The following is a 19,321-nucleotide window of genomic DNA, read 5'->3' as shown; positions in this document are numbered from 1 at the left end:
TATATATATATATATATATACATAATTGATTAGTAATATTTCGAGTCAAAACGAGCCGAACACGAATGAACAAATATTTGTTCATGTTCGGCTCATTAACTTAGCTAACGAGCCAAACGCCAGATTCTTAACAAGCGAAACACGAGTTGTTCACGAACAGCGAGCTGTTTTGACAGCCCTAGTTGGAATGCTCACCAGGTCTCAGCTAATATAAAATAGCACGTTTAATATCGTTTAAATGACTGCACAATTTGAGCAAGGAATTGAATATAAAATCAAAATTCAGTCGAAATGGATAAACAATAGATATCCCTACAACTAATAATCGGTGGCTGTTAGCCAGCAGCTTCACTCCTTCTTCAAAAAAAATAAAAATAAAAAAATTAAAAAAAAGAATATTAATCGTTTTCACAATATTTTATAATTATTTATTTTTTATTTTTTTCTTCTGAAGTTTACAACTTTCCCTTCTCTTTCCATCTTCCATAAATCGCCACAGTTTCGAGCTGACTTTACCTCGATTCCTCCTATCAGACGGGTTGATTGATCCATAGGATTCTTCTGCCCGTCGATGAATCGGGGGAACTTTACTGCAAGCTTAGGATCTGTTCTATGAATCAGAGCAATTTTATGGATTTTGCTCTTTCCTCAATGATGTTGGGAGGTGGTTTTGACAAAGCTTGCATCTCTTAGCTTTGCAGTTCTAGCTTTCATCTTCTTCACCAAAAATCTGTCAGGAAGAACCCCGATCTTCCAATCTGTAAGTCATCCTTTTTAATTTCCTTTACGTTGAATCCAGATTTCTTTTTTAAGTAGATCTTTCTGGGTTTCAAGCAGCTGTTCCTAAATCATCAGATGGCACCGGAAAGCTGCAATCTCGGCAAAGACGAGGCGGAGATTCTTAATCCCTCTTCTCCACAGCCATCAAACACTTCTCTCTCATCTGCATCATCTCAGTCAATACCACAACAATCTCCGTCTTGCCTGTTACTGGAACCTCTGGATGCTGTTCAATCTCAAAGGACAGAGAGACCTGAAAGTTCAGCAGCTGTTGCCATCGAGTTAGCTTCCCTGCCGAAGCTGGAGGAAGAATCTCAGCCTCTAGTTCAGTTTGGTAACCGTTGCTCGACTTGCCGGAAAAGGATTGCTCTCTCTGGTTTCCGGTGCCGGTGCGGTGACCTATTTTGCTCCCGCCATCGATATTCCGACAGGCATGATTGTTCTTTTGATTACAAGGCTGCAGGGAGGGAGGAGATCTCTAAGGCCAACCCACTCATAAGAGCTGCTAAGATCATCAAGATCTAAGGTATATGTCTCTATTGACTTAGTTTTCTTGTTATATTTACTTGAAAATGGGCAAGATCTAAGTTTTATGTCTCTATTGACTTAGTTTTCTTGTTATGTTTACTTCAAATGGCCTTATTTAATTTCAGTTTTTAATGAATGAGGCAATATACAGTGGCGATAATTTCTGCATGCATAGTTATCTTCAGATTGTTCATGTGGTTTGTATGGATTATAGCTCTTATGGGCTGTTTGATTGTGATTTATAGAAGATAAGTTTATTTAGATGATAGCGTTATTAGGATGTCAATATTTTCTGGCAAAGGTGAATCTGGTTGGTTCATGTTGAAATAGCCTGACATTTAGATGTTGCTCCTTTTGGGCAGCACCTAGATGAAATCAAACTAGAACTAAGGATCTATTTGGCCTACTATTAATATTATGTAAATCTTGAGAGGATTAAGGTCAGGTGTAACAAAGGATTTTACAGCTTGGTTTAACTTAAATGCGATTCAATGAATCTTAAGATTTAGTAAATCTTGACAGTGTTTAAAATTGTTTTGCATGAGAATTGTTAAATCTTGTTTAATTCTGAGAAATTGTTTGTTAGAGGAGAGATTCTTAAATCTATTAAATTCTGTGAATGCTCAATGGAGGGATTTAGAGATTCGTTGGCTTGCCGGAAAAAAAGGATGTTAATGCAATGTAAAAGTAAGGTATTGTTTTTGGAATTCTATGAAGTTGTCTGGTTCAATGTAAAATAAATGCAATAATTCACATTTTCTTATTTATTTTTGAAGAAAAATGAAATCAAATATAAAATATGTAGGCCGACGGTAGCGAGGCAGGAGTGCCGCAGGTGGGCAGATGTGCGGTGGTGTCGGAGAGCAAGTGAATTTAATTTTATAATCTTAATAGTATTCATTTTTTAAGTTTATTTAATTTAATAAAAATTAAAATTGTTCTGAGAATAAGAATACAAATTATTAATTTTTTTTAAAATAAAAGGCCTAATCGTTATTTGAAAAGCATACCGAATCAACTAAATGAGTTAATTTGATTTAGTTTTTATTTTGGACCAAAAAATGCACACCTCAATTAATACTAATGAACTAACACATAATTTAATAAGAAATGTATATGTATATATAATGATTAAACTAAATTCAATATGACGTCATCTAGCCTTATATATTAAATAAATTATAACATTTTATATGGTTATTATATATGCAAGTGTGTGTATGCGCGCTAACCGGTTAAATTTAGTAACTTGCTTAATTATTATATTGAAACAAAGATTTACTTCTTCAAACATAGCGAATTTAATGTTACTTTACTTTTTATTGGAAAAAGGTTGTGTTTATGTGAATCTTTAATAGTATTCATTACAACTTAGAGTCAATTCAATTAAAGCTAGAAAAAAGTAAAAATGAATAATTTAATTCAACCCAAAAATTAAAAGATTGTGTAAGTTGATTTGTCTTGCGCCTAGAATAAATTAAGTGAATGATTACTTAAAATAATTGTAATTATTTTATTTTAGTTTGAATTCATGAATTATAAAATGTATCACATGATAAAATGGTCTTTTTTAAGAATTGAATTATTTAGTTTCAAACAAGTCCTTAAATATGATTCATTTAGATGAAGACGCTTTAGATGTTTCCTCAATAATTAAAGTTCAGTCAGCATAGTTCCTTGAAGAGTCTTACTAGCAGAACAAGCCTATTTGTGTTTAGGCCTTTTGGTGTAACCAGGATTGTTCATTAATACAAATTTTATAAAGTTCATAATTTATTTGAGCTATTTACATTATTTTATGTCTACATTCATCACAAAACTTTTGTCATGTGAAAAATGCAAACATGACAATGATTGGGCAAGATGATCATTTCAAGTAGTTTAGCTAATGCAGTAAACTTGATTACGCAGGTATTGCTTCTCAGTGTGATGCTTTTTTATGTGAGTTTTCTGTGTTTTCCATAGTTTAGCGGGGAAAGCATGGAAATATTATTCTTAATGGGCATTTACATACATACCACCTAATTCTTAAGTATTTGCATATCTAACAGCTAAACTTTACTTTTTTCATTTATACCACCCCAATTTTTTCTATTACATAAAAATTACCACTATTTTAACTTTAAAAAAGTGAAGTACATCTTTTAATGCTTTGGTCAGGTGTCATATATTTAAAAGTTGAATTGTAGGTGTTAGATATGTAAATACATAGGAATTGAGTGGTATTAATGTAAATCTCCCTATTTCTTATCTATTCTAACCGTAGGTGAATAATGAATTCCACACCCATTTCAACCATTGGAATACGTTTCTTAAATTTTTGGAGGGCATAACATTTGGCATGCATTATGGTATGTGGCTTAAGATAATACAAAGAATATGTTTGGCTTGGACGAGACTTTCACATACTGATTATACAGACTTCCTGAATGTTTGATGGCTTTTCCAACCATACTGCATTTAAAAGAAAATGCATCAATGTGTTGTTTTCTCCTTTTTATATATATATATATAAATCCATTTTTTATGCCGTCCGCAATAAATTCTTATATATTTATGGAATTTCTCTGGCATATTTTCATAGCTCGGATATGGTAAATTTGAAGATCAGCCAGGAAGTGAAACTGCATTTTCAAATCCTGTAAAGTTACATTCCAGCTAACGAATAGATGGATTTGCTAAGGAAAGTTTTGAAGCTGCGTCAGGGGAATGCGAATATTTATTGCTTAAATTGGATTCTCTGCCTTACTAGATGCTTGATTTGTCCAATCCATCCATTTTAAAACTATTATATGTATTTCAGATTGTTATTCTTTAGTAATTGTTGTGTCTGAAGTTCAGCTTCATGTCTTCTTTATGGCCTTTCTAATGTTCTCGATCAGATATTGTTATCTATTATGCATATTAATCTATTGTGCTTACTTTCTGAAGTTAGTACTTTTTGTAATATATCTTCCAAATTAGATCATGAGATGAGCTTTTGTTTTTTCAAGTAAAGAAAATTTTCCAATATAATCTTATTGATTACAAATAAGGTGCAAGGCTAGTTCTAAACTTAGTTAAAGCATAAGGTACAAGCTAGACAAAGTTTAAATTTGAGATATTTGTTTTGAGAAATAGAACAGAATAATTTTTGCCTTATCCGACCCAGCAAGAGCAGAATACCTTCTACTCTGCTTAAGGATTTCTGTAATTAGTTAGATGTTTTTCCTGTCATTATGCTATTTCTTCCTTATTTGGTATTTTCTGATTTTGCTAATCTTGTAATGGTGTAAGGATATAAATATATGTAATTGGGGTATAATGAAAAGAAGTGAGAATTTGAAAATTTTTCTTTCTTGCTATTTCTTCCCTTCCTGTTTTTCCCCTTCGCGTGCTTTGTTGTTCCGTTCGTTTTCCCGATATGCTTAGCCTATCAATTCCTTTTTTTTGGAGGGGGGATTTGAAAAAAAAGAAAGTTGCATGGATTGCAACTTGTTTATATAAGTTGGAGAAGCGGCAAAGGCTTCAATTATAATGGCCTGAGTGAAAGAAAGAATATTAGAAGAGGTTTTTATTTTTTGTGATATGGTTGTGATTGTATATTCCTTTGTTCTTCTCGTTCATGAAAGATTGGTCCTTCTCAATCTTCTACAGTCATGCAGCTTTTGCATGCTGGAAAATCCATTAGCTTTCACTTAAGGAATGTTGGTTAAAATTTCTTAAATTTGTTTAGCTTCTTGTTAGAGAAAAGGATCCATGGATCAAACTAGCTAGTTTTGGAAATAACTTTGTTAATCTTTGATATTTATAGGGAGTTGGGTTAGTTGTTAACAACAGTAATGAATGCCCAAAAAGATAGTTTTTAAAGTTTAAAAACAAAGATATAGTTTAACGAGAATAAGGAGAAATTTCATAGGTGTCAAAGAAATTTATTAGGCCATGAGTTATCCGAGGCTGAATGAAAATGGTGTGGAATATAATTCCTAAAAAAGTCTCGCTTGATCCTGATTCTCTCCATAAAATAATAGAGGCCAGGAAATTGTAATAGCTTTCTTCTTTTTGAAATGCTTAAGAATTTCTGAGAAAGGAGGTGGATTAAATTTGTCAAATAGTGGTGCCTTGCGTTTAGAACACATTAAGTGTAAATTTGGTGAACTTCTATCAAATTCTTTTAGTCATTGGTCCTCTCCTCTCTATGGAGGTCCCTCGCATATGAAGAATGACAGACGGGCAAGAAAGGTCGGACAATAAAAGATGAGAGACAAAGGTTGGATGATGACTGAGTGGCAATGGATGTTGGACAACGATGGACGAGCGATGAAATTGGAAGAATGGTTGGGAGATAACAATCAAGTGACATTGATTATTGATAAGAATTGTTGTAGGCTTCAAAAATTCATGACCACTCTCAAAGAGACTTTGCAATTTATTTTTATTTTTGATTTGAGAGAGCTTTGGAGGGTCGAATTTTCAAAAGACAAATTGGATTGTAGATAACATTTCTTAAGAGATTTCACCCACATTTTATGAGGATTTTTTTATTTGGGGTTTGAGGTTTCCTATAGAAGCAAACACCTATGGTTAATTACTCATCCCAATAACTGAGGAGCACTTTCGATTAAGTCTAGTCATTAAGAATTAAGTATTCAACATATAATAACAGCAGACTTAGTATTTAAGTTGTATAATTTATCACTTGAAGCCTAAAACTGATGGTGGGGGAATGAAGCCGAAACCCGATCAAGATCTCATGGTTCCGTCAACCCGGTCATCGTGGTCCTTGATCTACTTAGTCAGAGGATGTAGTCAACCCAACCTGACAGCAGGATCATTGTCAACAACCATGGGTTGCGTCGTCTAAGAAATTCTTGTAGATATAGGATGGATGTTTAAATGAGGGGCCAAATTTAAGTTGACCTTAGTTAACAGAAGACATTGTGCCAATAAATTGTACATTCATAATTCACAACTCAAATGATTGAAAGTCATTGATGATCATATGAACTTTTGTCATGACCGTAACATAATGTTTTCATTTGGCAGCAACCACCCTGTCAGAGGGTTCTGGTCGTAACTGTTATTTTGTGGTGTCATTTGACTGCAGAATCGAACGGACAGAGGACTCGGCCCACATTCTTAATGACATGCAATTACTTTGATTGTGAGTATAACAATACACTTAATATGATATTGGCTCTTTATGAGCTGAAGTCTGTTAGAAATTTGTCACCCTCAATTTACTGTTGCAGAGAGTGGATGAAATTTGTTTTTAGCATTGAGGTGATTAAATTTCAACCTAAATATTTCGTTGGTTGTTTTGAAAAGCTTGATTTTAAATATTAACTACTCCAATTGAATTCTTGGATCAACACAACCATCATCAGGGTATTAGAGATTCAAAACATTTATTTTTGAAAAGGGACATTTAATTTTGTCAATTTAAACTCTTCAAAATATTAGTCGACTCATATCCTTCTAGGTAGAAGAATCGGACTAGGCGATTTGGACTTGTAAATTTTAATATTTAGGATTTGGACATTTTTTAAATTAACTAGACTCGTTAAGTCCGATCTTTACTAGGAGGAAGATCAGACAAGTGATGTAGGACTTACAACCTTGTCATATAAATAAAACTGCTTGATTAGCTCGCACAACATTCTTGAATCTCGTATTTAAACATTTTGTATTTTGGTTGGAGAACATGCGGGCATTTAACCTTATGTATTTGTGTAATTTAAAGAATTTGGAGACTTTGAAGGCTTGTGCAACCTTTGAACCTATGATTTATAATTTAGATAAAGTTATTTTTGAAGTCATGTATATGACTTTTATCTATATGAATCTCTTAATGCATATACAGTTTAGGAGAGTACATATTGTCTCAAAAAATTTTCATATATTCAAAATCATTGCATTGGACTTAGGAATAACATGAATCTTAAATATTTTCATATGGTATTTGCAAAAGTATTATGATATTAGACTTTAAAAAGTGACCACCTTTTGTTAGCTAGGAGTATTGTGAATTCGGTGGTGGGATTTTTATAATTTCAAATTATAAGAAAGCTCCATATTTGAGTCGTGCATAGCCCCCTAGAAGCCTATGTCTGAATAGCTCAATCTCAAAATATTTTTAGATACAAGCTAAAATTTTAAAAATGATATCTTTATATGATAAGGTTTGCAATTTTATATTTTAATAACCCAAAAATTTTAAAATTTTAAAGCTCTAAAAGCCTAAATATTAAATAATGTCAAGCCTAAAGAGCCTAAATGTCAAAAGCTCAAGATTTTAAATATTTTTTATAATCCTATGTGTCTATTTTTTAAGGGTTCGAATTTTTAAATTATTTTAAAATTTCAAATGATCCTTATTTTATTTTTATTTTTATTAGTCTAAAAATTCCAAATACATAAAAAAAAAGTTACAAGTTTAAATTATTTAAAAATTCGACAGTCTTCTGATGTCAACCTCCATTTAGGTGCATTAGAGGATGTCAACCTTCCCATTTGAGTTCTAAACTTGGACTATGATGAACTTGTGCTTCTTTAGCTTAAGAAGCTTTGGTTTATAGACTTGAAAATTTTTCTTTATTTAAAAAGTCTTCTTGATTTGGAAGACTTGACTTATAAATTGGATGACCTTAGGAACTAGACAATTCCTATCATCAGGCTAACAATGTAGGGTTTTTCCTACTGCGGTCATTTTTATGGCTTTTTGAGTAGAGAAAGCTTGCTCTTTCACTATGATTGGTTTTATAGCTTGTTAAGTGAAAAGAACTGTGAGCAACCCGATTATATTTGGGCTTGTTAACTCCGACCTTTTTGAGTCTTAGACATGAATTGTGATAGAACTTACATCCTTCCAACTTGAATCGTCGAGGCTTGAAAATCTCACAATCTTTTTAATTGAATTTTGAGGATTTTGATCAAAGGATATCTTTTTCTTTATATTTTATTTTGCATCTATTTTCGCTTGGTGGAAATTTCTTGCAAATATTTGGGGATCTCGACATTTAAGCTAGATGTCAATGTGGCTTTGAAATTGAGAATTTTGGCATCATATTTTGGGATCTCGGCTTAACACATGATGTCAATCCAAGAAATGAGCCCCCATCTTGTAAGTATAAATTAAATATATTTTATATAAAATTTCTTAAAAATGCCCCAATCTTGTTGGGGGATTTTTTACAGTGCAACGTAATTTGAGAATTCAAACTCAACGTCAGCTCGAATGAACTAAAAAAATGCCCAACCATCATCCCTGCCTTCCCTTCCTGCAGCTTCTTGTCCTCAGCTTGCCTAACCTGCAATTTCTTTTTGCCAGCTTGCCCTACCTTTTGTTTCTTGTCACCATCCTTCCATTCCTATTGTTCTCTGCCGCCATCCATCCATGTCTGTTGTTCACAGTGTCCCCAGGTCTCACCCCAATAGTTGCTCCTTGTTGTCAGACTTCCCCTACCCTTATTGCAGCCTTGTTGACAACCTCCTCCTTTCGTGCTGCAGTCCAGTTGGCTCACATATCCTGCTACCGCCCCTATGCAAACCTTTCGCCTTCTTGCAGCGTTCCCACCACCTTCGACCCAAACCTTAGTTGGGTGTTTGTGTTGCGTATCTTTGTTATTCTTTACTTTGGCGTGCATTTGTTGTAATCCCTATTTGATTCCTATAATAAAAATTACATTTCCCATTATTATTTGGTTAACTCCCGTATCATTTGGTATCAGAGCAAGCTTAATCCTAGTTTCACTATAGAGTTTCTAGCTTATGTCATACTCAAACTTATCTCCACCCCACCCCCAAATTTTCTTTCCCCGCTTATCGAACTTTAAACCTTAACTATGTCGTTGAGAAAGCAATTGTCGAAACCTGAGCAGGATGTACTATGGGCGACATACAACGGATACTAAGCCAAGTACTACAAAAGCTTGAGGTCAATGAGGAAAGGACCATGGACAAGGTTATTGAACGTAACAATAAGATTCAGAGAAGAGAGCCATAATAACTGTTGAAACCCCTTTCATAGTGACAATTTTAATAAAGAGGCGAATCGACCGGAGTGCTTTAGAAATCAATTCTAAAGGAGACCAAGAGAGGAAGTGCCTGTTGGAGGGCACAAAAATATGGTAATTAAGGTGGACCTACAAGACTTCGATGGGAGGATGAATATCGATGATTTACTCGAATGGATGCAAGCGATTGAGCCAACCTTCAAGTACAATGAAGTGTCTGATGACATAAAAGTGAACCTAGCCACCATTAAGCTAATAAAGGATGCTTCATTAAAGTGGGAGAACCTGAAGAGCGAGAGACAGAAGGAAGGGTGGGACAAAATCACTTCTTAGGAGAAGATGAAGAAGGCACTGGTGATAATACCTACTCCCACATCGTCGCTAGTATATTTCATGAAACTCCATTACCTGCAGTAGATGGAGCTATCAGTGGAGGAATACATGACATAATTCATGTAGTTCAAGTTGAAATGAGAACTAAAAGGGACAAAGGAGCATTCCATAGCCCGATATTTTGAAGGCATGAAGCCTACCTTCAGTATTGTGGTCCAACTACAAACCTACTAAATACTAAGGGGCATACAGTCCTAACACTTAAAGTGAAAAGACATCAGAAGAAGCTGAGGTACCTACCTCAATTCGAGAAACTCCTACAATTGGAGACCCCACAAAAGCACGCTTAAAGGAGTGGGAAGTACTGACAAAGAACTAACAAGGCAGATCAGTGTGGGAAGAAGCCAAAAAGAGCAGCGCACCAGATATGATTCCATCCCAAAAATGTTTCTGATACCACATAAATGACCATATCGCCTCCAACTATCTGACAAGCAGAGTAGTGTCCTTCACCATGCATGGTGCTGTGGAGGAAGTCAGAGATGAAAAAATGGTGGAGGATCAAGGTGAAGAATACTAGCTTCAGAGAGGTGAAGGGGAAAAGCCAGTGGTAAGAAAGGTTCTGCATGAACTGCAGGGAGATCACCGCATGGTATCTTCTGCACTAGGTGTACAGTGAGAGGGAAAGTTTGCAACCTGATTACTGACGGAGAAAGATGCGAGAGCGTGATCTCCACTTTCATGGTGAAGAAGTTGGATATGGATACACTAAAATGCTTTGAGCCCTATTCTCTGACATAGTTGAAGAAATGGAATGAGATATGAGTGGATCAGCAATGTGTGGTAGAGTTTTCCTTCCAGAAAAACCTATAGGACTAGGTATGGTGTGATGTGATGCTTATGAATGCCTGTCACACCCTGTAGAGAGATTATGATAATTTGATTGCAAGATTTCACACGATAAGTTCAAGAACACTTATTTGCTTATGAAGGACGACATTACTTTTGATGTCATACGTGTGGGGTGTTCAGTTGAATGATATGGGACTATGTTCAATTACAGTAGTCCAAGACATCTGATTGGACCTCCTGGTATGTGCTTCGAGCACGAGTCCAAAACCCGTATTGATTCAACCCTACCCATGAGAGCTAACTAGTTGGTGGCAATGATTCTGACACGAGATGTGTTTAATGTATATTTTGGTATTTAAAGACCATGCTTCGTTCATTCGGAGCCTCTCGTGGTTAAGGACTGTCACAAAACTCTCTTGATCGCGTGTTGGCAAAAATTGGGATGCAGACCGACCTACTTGCGCGGGGATCCGGGACGCCAGTTGGCACTAAAATCCCTAAATTGAAACCTCTACAATGTTCATTTTTTAGATACAGGGTTTCCCGTGGCTTACAGATTAGTAGAAACCTTCTCACGAACATCCAGGCAGAAAATTGGGTTTTAAGACCGTTCGGGCCGTATCTAACCCCATGCGGCAATTTTCGCCTGATACGTTGCATCCCAGGTGTCCTCCTTAATGTAAGGAAGCTTATTTTGTTCTTGGATATCCTTCAGAAGTCCAAGGATCCATAAGAATCCTCCTCGCAGAGCATAAGCGAAAAAATGGATGGAAAAGAGAATGATTGAACAAAAATAATAATAATAAATGAATTTCTTTTAAAGGGTGGCTCCTAAGCACCATCCCATGGGCGCATAGGTGCCCAAACCTTCTTGTGCCAGCCAGAGAGGTGGGCGCTTATGCACCCACCCTGCTGGCGCATAGGCACCAACTTCATACAAGCGCTCCCCTTAGCGCCAGAAAGAGAAGGGGGTCGTATGCGCCCCCAATTGTTGCTTAGGTGCCCTGTTATGCGCTCTGAAACATAGAATTGGGCGCATATGCACCCAACCTCTGGCATGTATGCACCTACTCAATAATGTGACAAACTGATCCGCGATAAGAGATAATTAGGGGAGACTGTTGCGCATTACCTGGAGGATTGCACACAGCTATTATACTTGGTTATTTTGTCATTTATAGGAGTGATCCAAAAGGTGAAAATATTATTTCCATTTTTGGATCAAAATCCATCAAAGAAACGACTAGGCGGCGCCAAGCGGCATCAAATCAATGGATTGTTGCAAATGAGCATGGATAAGCAAGCTGACATCGTGGAGAGAGGAGGATCACAAATTCATTCTTGGAGAGTTATTAGAGAGCTTTTAGGGAGTTTCTTGAGATGTTTTGGAAGATTTGGTGAGGGATTTCTTCCCTTTTCTCCTTCTACTTCACCTTCTCCATCTTCATTATTATTCTTCTTCTTGATCATCCTCTGGATTGCCAATTCAGTTTGAGGAGAGTTGTGGGAGCTTGAAGTGAGTTGTGGAAGCTTGAAGAGAGCTGTGAGGAGCTCATGGAGGGATTTTGGAGAGATTCTTAAGTGTTTTGAGTGCTCTTCCCCTTTCTTCTTCTTTTTCCATATTCCTTTGTTCACTTCTTTCTTCAGTTTTCTTCTCCTTACTCTCTGTTTGCTTTTCCGGCCACCACTTCGTCAAAGAAGGTAGAGGAAGAGAGGGATTTCTTTTGTGCCACCTCGTCGAAATATCTTCCTTGAGGAGAGCTTCTTCATACTTTGGAGAAGGACCTTCACATGAGTTCGTGGGAGAGCCTCACAATTTTGAGAGAAAAGTGTGGGTGTTTTCTCTCCTTTTGAGAGCTTCTTCTTGAACTTCGTCAGGCATCGAGCAACCTTCACGCTGGTGAAATTCTAAAAAACTCTTTAATTTTCTTTCTTTGCTAGCCCTAAAAATAGATTTTTCTAGGTGTTGCGGGTTTGGTCGCCCACACGAGGCAGGTTTGACAGACCACTGGGTATCGTCGGGCTCCATTGATTGCTCATTTTTGAACGATCTGATGGGCTGAAGAATACCAGTCGACTCGATCATACGTCATTTGATTGGTCAATTTTGTGGTGTCGTGATGGGTTTTGGTTGCCCACACTAGGAAAAATGGATGATTACCCGTTCTTTTGCATTCAATCAGCCATTCTGAGTCGATCACCCGCTCTTTTGGGCTTGACTAGCCACGAAGATCCGATCACTCAATCTCTTGGGTTTGATTGGTTGCCCCGTGTCGATTATCCACTCTTTTGGATCCAATTGATTGTCCTGAATTGGTCAACCCGCCCTCTTTGGTTTGACCAGCCACAACAACCTGGTCGACCAATAACTTACATGCTTGTATATTTTTTGCTTCATATTGCATGTTTATCTGCATGTGTATGAAAAATTTATTTTCTCGTGATGTCTATGATATCTCATTACATGTAAAATATTTTTATCATGTACGTTTTGCATGTGGCATGTTTGGGTGTCTCCTTGAGCATCTATGCTTGGGGTGTCTCTCAAAGCACCCCTACATGTGGTGTCTCTTTGAGTGCCCACACTTGTAAGTGTCATCCCCATGTACAACATTGTATGCATGGGGATGGACACTTGCACACTTTGGGAGGAGTTGGCTCACTTATAGGCTGTCTATCTCACTCCCCACGACGTCGCCTAAAGTGTCGTAGGTATTTCACATTATGTTAAGCATGAGTCACGCTTACTAACCACCGAACTCGTGTGAGGCACAATGTGTGTCTACCTAGGTGTGTGATTCTCACTTGTAAGGATCACATCACTTAGTATGTTTGTCATTTAGCATTCTTATATGTTTGTCATTTTTATTTTATATGCTTAAGATTTCTCATATGGCTGTTACATTTTTGTATTCTTGACTGTTCTTATATGCCTATTGCATATCTTGCATGTTTGCATATGTGTTCAGTGATTGTCTCTCGGGTAAGATGTAAATTCTTTTCATCGGTGTCCTTCTACTCGATGCATACTCTTTCGTAGGTAGTGTTTGCTTGTCGCATAACACCCTGGTTCTCCAGGCAAGCTTAATTATATTTCATAAGTAGCTTGTTTTACCAATACATCCTGTTTGTATGTCATGTTGTATGTAGGCATCTTTGCATTAATTTACGTGATGTGTGCTTCGCATTTTGACGCATGTTGTGATTGTTTCATTGTTCGGTCGAACAATCACACTGTCGGCTTCTTACATGGTTATATGCTTTCCCATTTGCCTTGATGGTTTGTCCTACTCGTTAGGATAGTGACCTGTTTATTGGTCGTGATACTCAAACGAGCATTCCCCGTGAGGATGCCTCAACGAGCAATGTGAGTTTTTGTATCACGAGCAACAAACAATATGATTGTGCTAAGGATCTAAGGACTCTAGAGCATGCCACTTGATTGTTCTGGATCATCCATTAGCAATCTATTATTTTAAAATATAAAAATGGATATTTTTTGTTATTATAAGTATTATCCACCTACTTTAAAGATATATTTTTTAGGCTATATATGAAGTCACCTCTTTTAAATGTCGTCACTTTCTTATGATGTGTTTTAGATCCCTTAGATCTTTAGGACAGGATCGGTGTGAATATCTCATCAAAGTCATATGGTAATAAGAGACTTCATCCTGAGTACTTAGATACTGGTTAGGACCATCTTTGTTAGATGGTGTTCTAGTCTAGAACTAGGATACTAGATAGTATTTTCAATGCCTCTGGTTATAGTTCTTTGTTGCCTTGTTTGTTCTAGGCAAGCTTCACTTTTGTGCTTTTGGTATGCTTTCGGTGCCAATTTTTTATATGCATGATAGTATGTTAGGTTGTTCTTTTACGGGGAGTCATTTCATATATATGCACACACATATGTACAATAAAAAGGAGCATGTGATGATTTACATGCTAACTTTTTCTTGCAGACGGTGCTTAGCTCCCCCATTAGGCATGTCCCAAATACGTTTGCATGTTATAATTTGTGCTAACATTTTTCTGTAAGTTGAGTCTTTCTTTCAATTTTCTGTTGTACTCTTTAGAGTCCTAAGAGAGTCCTATAGTAAAAAGAAGATACATGCATGAATTTCGAGGCACTTGAGGCGTGGAACCACATGGCAAGGGGCTAGCAGCAGATGTTTGTGTTGCGTATCTTAATTATATATTCTATGTTATTTTATAGAATTAAGACCAAACATATACTTATGTGGTGCCTGACTGTCCTTTTTTTCTGGGATCATGCTTGAGTATTTGAAATAAATTTCAATATTTTTTTCTATGGTTTGTCTTGGATTCACGAAAATAATTTAGGCTCTTTAGGATTTAAAATTCTAAATTTGCTAAATCCTAATAAAACATTCAAGATAATGAAAATTTTAGGATTAAAATATTCAACGTTAAAATTTGCACTTTTAATTTTCTACATGGTCTTCGAGTCGAATTTTAAATGAGTTACATAGCATGACTCTCACCCAAGTCTTATAATACGGCCTCCACACTTAGGACTATGGCAGTGCATTCATATTTGCATTTCTCGAGAAGAAGCCCCTGAGCTTCTTGAACCTGACTGACCCAATAAAGATTTCTACTTGTGCTTTGGGTGTTTGAGGTTGTCGCGACCATACAAGGTGTAAGTCTTTTGTGGAGAGTGTTTACAGCTTTGTACCTGGACCTCTTCTTTATTTTATTTTTTGAGGCAACTTCGTCATCTGTTTGGTGAGTGTGAGTCCCACCTCTTGAGTTCTACCTTGTAAGTCATAGGACTATAGTTTTCTTCTTTTAACCTTAGGGCTACCGAGTTCCCCGTTGACGACACAATTCATGGATTGCTAACTGATCTCGACTGTTTATATGCAACAGTATAACAATGTATTTGATTATATTTTTCACTTATCTTTTCTTACTTTACAACAGTACCAAAAACTTGATCCTAGAGAAAATAAGAATTTAACTTTTTAACTTAATATATATTGGGATACTACGCAAAGTATCGTTATCAAGTAATGTAGGACTTTTTGATTAAGCTTCAAACATCGAACCTAGAGGGAAGACTGCAATATGCACTTTAAAAAGTTTAGATGACAAAAATCTACAAACTTTCTACTTTAAAAAGATTACTTTAAAAAGATAAATACTTAAATTATAGTTTTTATCACAGGAATAAAATTTAAACTCTTTTTGGTATTTTTAATGTTTGAAAATAACATAAAAACTTAATAAAGATAACTTGAGTTTATGTAAAAGAAAAGCACTGGATATGAAACATATTTTTCTTTATCATGAATCAGTAATAAATATATGAATTATGTAGTGTAAGTTTTCAAATTGTATTGTGTCAAATAGGAGTAATAATATTATTTACCCTTACTAAAGATGCTATAAAGAACATTTGCTAAATTAAAATTTAGATAGTTCTGAAGACTGGTTAGGCAGAGAAGATACTAGCTCTCACTCTAGAGTTCCCTCGGTTCCCTCCTCGGTTCCCCCCACCGAGGGGCTAACATCTCGTATCAAAACCTAAAACAATAAACCAAGTTAGGGGCCTTAGCCTGTCACTCTAAAGTCCTCTAGCTCTACACCTTTCAAAGCTTATTTTCATATTTATTTGCACTCAATCATATGAACTACATTCTAATTCATACAATATAATGTGATTCTTTCCAATTGTTGACTAAGACAATATCAACCTGGTTCTTACATGTTCTCACAACAAATTTTAACATCTAGATGGGTCAGATCAAGAAGTAAATAAAGTGCATGGAATTAAATCATCACAACTTCTTCCAACATCAAAGATTAATACTCTCCACAACTTCCATCCAACACTTTAATTACTTATCATTTGAAGGAGAAAGATAAAGAAAACTGCTTAGAATCTATGGAGAAAAAAAAATCACACTTTAGTTTAAAAGTAGAAATCATTGTCAAACCAACAAGAAGTCTCGATTAAAACCAAAAGTAGTTTAAAATAAAGATAAAAGCTTATATCAAATCCTCCACCAAACTCTTGAAGTTCCTTTGAATCTCTTCTCTTTTACAACACTCTTAACTCTCAAAATAAAACAAAAAACAAAAGGAAAAATAAATTTGTGGTGCCTAAAATTTTCTCCAAAAGCTTCTCCACAAACTTCTTCAAGAACTTTTTAGAACGCTTCAGGACTCTTTTTCATGACTCTTCTAAAAGTCTCAATTTCCTTCTTTTATAATTTTTCAAGAGGTGCATTGGTATCTCTTCAAAATGTGTCTTGATTCGATGTATTTATCAAGGGATGTCTCCTTTCACAAGTCTTTTAATTATATTTTCATTCTTGGTGGTTATAACCACCCATTTTAGCTAATATGTGTCTCAAATGTCCCTTCAAAATTTTTCAAAATGAATTAACCCGTCAAGTAACTATCACTAGCACTTATGTGCAGGGCCTCTGGCGCTTAGGCGCGACCTTCTCTGTTTCACCAGCGCTTAAGCACTGGTTCTGGCGCTTATGCGCCAAAATACTTTTACACCATTTTTGCATTTTTGCTCCAAATTTGATATTTTTTCACTCTTTTTAGCATTTTCACATTTTTACTTATACATGAAAGAGAAACACATAAATACATTCCATTAAAGCGCAATATCTCAAAAATAGGTATAAAAATGTGTCTAAAAATACTATATATTTTAGGTGTATCACTGACTTGGGTTCTCTGTACATGTTAGGTCGGCTACCTTCACTACAAGGTAGACTTAGGGTCTTAGTGATTTAGGATGACGAATCTATGGTATCCTGACCCGACTACCTATACCTTCTAGGATTACTCTACAATTTCTCTTACTGAGTCCCATTTGAGCCTTGTCACTCATTTTAACTTCATCAATATCATCTTGACGGCTCGATTACTGATGAACTGTCGCCTGTTTGGGATATGATTATTCACCCTCTGCCCTTTTGGCCAAGTGAGATTTGACGTTTAGGAGTATCCATGTTAAGATGATTTTGATTATTTTGTAGGTTTTGATGTCGACAAGTTGTTATCAATTTGAGATGTGAGAGACTCACTCTCTACTCTGTAGTTTAGTGAGAGTTTTGAAAGTATCATGGTGTTCTTATACGAAATAACCATCATTTGTTGGCCTATTCTCGAGGTTCATGATAATATAAGCGAATTTTTTTTTTTTAATCAAGAGCATTCTTGGGTATCCCTAAGATATAATTAAATAAAGGGTTATGTTCCTCTGGGAGACTCTTGAGCCCAGAAAAAATGCTCTTTTTGGTTCTCTGGTTACGGGTGTTTTATCCAGGGATTCTTTTTGTGGATGTTATGTTTTGAGGTACTTCAATTCGATCATGTTTGGACTTATATTCTCAACCCATCACCGAGGATTGTCCATATATAAGCCTTCCATTTGTTTTCTTTTATTTGTTTGTTTATTTGTTGTTGTATATCATTCTTTTTTATTCCTATCCTCTTCAAATCGTTGATACGATTCAGGAGGAAGATTTATTCAAATAAGAGAATTGTACGATGACATATAAATAGACAAGCTGGTAACTCTGAGTGCTCTAAAAAGAACCGAGAAAACACCCATCAAGGATTATGGAGGAGCAGCTACACTAGTATGGAATAAGTTGAGGTCACACACGTCACTTTTTAACAGCCAATTCAAGAAGCCCAAGTGGCGTTGACCTTAATCGTTCTAGAGAGAACTGAGGAGGAGACAGTTGCTGCTAGCCAAGTTCCAAAAGGAGATGAATGAGAGCCTGCAAGAGGGTTGACCGCCGCTTAATGATATTTAACATGTTATAGATCTTATCATAGAATCAATGTTGTCAAACACGCCTGCATACAAATTAAGGCCAGTGAAGTATAAAAGTTTTAGAGGAAAGTGTAGGATTTTATTACAAGGGCATTGGTGAGAGAGAGTAGCAGATCTTGTGTTGTCCTTGTGTTGATGGTGCCTAAAAACGATGGCTCGTGAAGGATGTGCACCATTAGTCGAGTTATCAATAAGATCACAGTCAAATATCAGTTCCTTATCCCGCGCCCGATCTACCTACTTTGATTAGTTGCATGGAGCTGTGATGGGGGATTTTTGTGTCTCCACACATCTTAAAACTTTTAGAAGTTTAAAAGTCTTCTATTTAAATGATAAGGCGTGACATTTGAAGAATAGTATACCTTCTGAGCGAAGGAAACATTATCTTAAAATGGGTCTGATCACCCAGATATGAAGACCTTTGTAAGTCTAAGGAACCAAGAGTTTTTTTTTTTCTACCTTACATGTGTAAGATAAGATTTATTTTATTCTGGGGTTGTGTTCCCTATAATAGCGAACTCTTATAGTTAATTACATCTCTAGATCTATGAATCCTAAAGAAAACTCTCGGGTAAGTTAATGATTTAGGCTATTCAGATTGGACTTTCAGAGTTTTAAGTGTTGGAGGTAAAGGAAGGACCTAAATTGAAAGGATTGACGAGGCATACAGTTCGATGATAGTGTGTCATGAAAAGACCCATACAAATGGATTTAACATTTCATGGAATGAAGATTTACCCGAAGGATGAGGATTGAAAAGGTTGATAATGAGTTTTGATTGATCAGATAAGATCAAAGGGATAGCTTAAGAAAACTTCGTTTGATTGACAAAAATTTTTGAAGCTCCTAAACTAGGGGATATAGTCGAGTAAGAAGGATTTCTAGATAAAAGTGAAACCCTGAACTCTGTAAGGGTTCCTAATAGTTGGACTAACTTAAATGTTGGGAATAACATCCCCAATCAGGATGCCTACGGCTTTCCGTTGTCCTGGGCATGATGATA

At 35.9% G+C, this 19,321-nt stretch overlaps 1 long non-coding RNA gene across 1 annotated transcript; it reads left to right on the top strand.

Moving 5' to 3' along the window:
• Positions 1-485: 485 nt before the first annotated feature.
• LOC110020884 lies at positions 486-4,154 on the top strand. Its single transcript, XR_002293576.1, has 3 exons — positions 486-760; positions 838-1,306; positions 3,893-4,154. It is a non-coding gene; the product is annotated as an uncharacterized LOC110020884 (long non-coding RNA).
• The last annotated feature ends 15,167 nt before the right edge of the window (positions 4,155-19,321 follow it).

Source organism: Phalaenopsis equestris, unplaced genomic scaffold (genome assembly GCF_001263595.1).
Source record: "Phalaenopsis equestris unplaced genomic scaffold, ASM126359v1 Scaffold000107, whole genome shotgun sequence".
Taxonomy (NCBI): Eukaryota; Viridiplantae; Streptophyta; class Magnoliopsida; order Asparagales; family Orchidaceae; genus Phalaenopsis; species Phalaenopsis equestris.
Note: the sequence above shows the minus strand (reverse complement) of the source record. Positions and strands in the feature narration are given on the sequence as shown.